General features: G+C 33.8%; 1 pseudogene; it reads left to right on the plus strand.

The window, feature by feature from the left end:
- Nucleotides 1-89: 89 nt before the first annotated feature.
- LOC119191518 lies at nt 90-2,635 on the plus strand (annotated as a pseudogene).
- The last annotated feature ends 552 nt before the right edge of the window (nt 2,636-3,187 follow it).

Genomic DNA, 3,187 nt, shown 5'->3' on the forward strand with positions numbered 1-3,187 from the left:
GACAAATATTCTTATACTATTTTGAATACTAGATACTTGAAGGTGCATTGGCTGTACGCTCTACTATACCCTTTTCTTGAATTTCCTAATATGTTTTCCAGCATGGTATGGGGATTCCATCAGTGGGGATTTTACTCCATGAGGTGATAAAGCTGATGTATCACGCAAAGGTACGCGACCCTGTGTTCTTTAGAATCGGCACATGTGGGGCATCGGCTACGAAGGCGGTACAGTTGTGATCTCAGAAGAGGCTGTGGATGGAGCAATGAGAAACGTACTTGAATTGGTAAATATAATTTTATTGGTAAATTATCGTAATAACGATATTGTTTTGATGTTATTTAAAATTAGAGCAGATAATGTGAAAAGCAAGGCCATGCAAAAAAATATTTCTCGATGATGTTATCATGGTACAATAAAAACATTTTTGTTTACGACAGAAATTAGCTTGTTTTATTTACGTACACAATTTAGCTCCGTTATAGTTTTAAAGGTTTTATAAATTTTCAGACCGTGTTAGGCAAGGTCGTTCAACGGCCGGCTAAATTGGATCGACGACTGGTGCGAGAACTGAAAGGTTTAGCCGACCCCGAGGATCCGTACGATACTATTACCGGAAGGACGATGTGCACTTACGACTTTTACGAGGGTACCAAAATTTTCTGTTTTTTTAATATATTTCTTCAAATAATATCCGTACTCACAAGACTTTATAGCTAACTTTTTATTAAGGCTACCTCATGTGATATTATCAGGAGTACCTAATAGGTACATTTTTTCGTACATAAAAAAATACTTACATATCATAATATTATGTTTTGTTACGTTATTTATCTTGTAAACATTTTAGGTAAGAAACGTAGCATGTTTCTCTTGATGACACGAGACCTTTTCAGACCCGCCGGTCATCGCATGATAATGCTATCTTCTTTCACGATTACTCAGATTACGTTTTCTTCTTTGACCTTCCAATTACCTTTTATAATTGTTACTGTAATCGGTGACAAATGCACTTGAGAGTATTTTTTCTATCTATCAGGCCATTACAACTTTTTATATCCGATGTCGTCTTATTTTGTGATTGCTTAGTTATGTTTATGTGTCAACAATACAATTATCTATTCAAGCGCCGCGTATGTTGTGAACTGATTACAGTAATTATATATGTATAGGGCAAGGGCGTTTGGATGGCGCGTTTTGCGACTTCACGGAAACCGATAAGATGGAGTATTTGGAGAGTCTTCATAAAGCCGGCGTAGTCAACATCGAAATGGAATCTCTAGCGTTCGCGGCGCTCACACACCATGCTGGTATCAAGGCAGCTGTCGTATGCGTAACTCTACTCGATCGACTTAAGGAGACCAGGTACAAATATAATAAGAGATCATTGTGTTATACTAGGTACATAAAAATGTGTACAGAATACACTATAGATATAAAGCGGCTCTACCGTTTTAAGTTTGACCAATACCTTTATTAAAATATATTTTTCTACGGTGAATGTACATGAGTCTTTATGAACTATTTTGATTTGTACCTATTGTCTATGAAGTTCATAGGTACAAAATATAAAAAAAGTAACAAAATGTCAAAAATAGAAATTAGTAAATTTATACAATGATTTATACTCAAATAGCTTTGGTGACAGTAGGTAGTGACGTCGATGGTAGAGCCAGTACCTATTATTTTATGTGTTTTAATAAGCAGATTACTCTAAATTATTTCCCGCGACATGTCGATATGGCGCGTTTCCCTAACTAAGTACCTATATGTACGAATTTATGATAATCCCGCGTGATTAGGAGCATATATCATTGATAATAATGGTTATTGATTTTTGATTAGCGGCTTTTAACCTTATTTAATACGTTATAACTTGTACATGTTTATATTATAAAACAAGCCTACTATTTTATTATATGTATAGATATCTATCTATTCATTATATACATTTATAGATACATAGAGATAATACTCTAACTTGATAGTTATAAACATGTTTTTATGGTTAACTGATTTGGCCCTCATACTACGTTTATACATAGGTTAATTACTTGATTGTTTTCCAATTATTATAGGTGCTAGCTCCCAAAGAAGTATTAGATGAATGGCAGCAACGACCCACGAAGTTGGTTTGCCGTTACATAAAGAGGTAAGTACCGACTATAATTTAAAAAATGAAAAATAAAGTACGCGCTCTTTAGACATTTTTAAATTTATGTTTTTTAATTTATCAATCTATCGACGATGAATTATATAACACATTATCTAAATAGCACAAGTACATAATTGAAACGGAAGAAGGATAGAAAGGTGATCTATCAGATAAAAAAATATTGCTTTCATAAGACACAATGTTCGAGACACTGTACGAATGTGTAGTAATTTCATTAATGTATATTTCCAGATATCTTCAAATGAAGGGCCGTTTGTCGTTGGAAGGGCACGGTTCGATCGCCGTTAAGAGCCCGCGTCGATTCAAATTGGTTCAGCAGGAATCTGAAAATTACGATTAAAATGACCACTTGTGAACATCTCCTATTGTGGGCGTTATTGATAGTTACAATAATTACTTTGCAGTCTTACAGAGACCAAGAATTCGATCAGTTTGTAAGTGTGAAGTTGCCGAGCAAAATTAATTTTTGTACAATGTTAGCGCATGCAGTCAGTAGTTCAACATTTTTTAGATAATGTGCATATCTATATTCCCAAGAGACTGAATATTTAATGTCATATATTCGGTATTGTAGTAAAAATATATTTTGTACCGTATTGGGTTATCAGTATGTACTAATCAGTGGCGGCGTGAATCGACGCGAGGCCCCAGGCGAAAACAAAGAAAAAAACGACGTAAGGCCCATAGCGGAGCAAAAAAAGTTCTCCTGTTTTAACAGTTCCGTCGGTAAGATCGTAAAAACGTCCTTTAGGGCAGTTGCCTCGTTCGCCTCCCCTTAAGACCACCTTTGGAAATATATATATATATATATATATATATATATATATATATATATATATATATAAATATATATATATATATATATATATATATATATATATATATATATATATATATATATATATATATATATATATGTATATGGTCAGGTAACAACACTTATAGGTCGAAAAACCGACATTACTAAGAAACATGCTTATGACAAGTTTGTAAACACAGGTTTTCAAGGCT

This window comes from Manduca sexta, unplaced genomic scaffold, assembly GCF_014839805.1.
Source record: "Manduca sexta isolate Smith_Timp_Sample1 unplaced genomic scaffold, JHU_Msex_v1.0 HiC_scaffold_1604, whole genome shotgun sequence".
NCBI lineage: Eukaryota > Metazoa > Arthropoda > Insecta > Lepidoptera > Sphingidae > Manduca > Manduca sexta.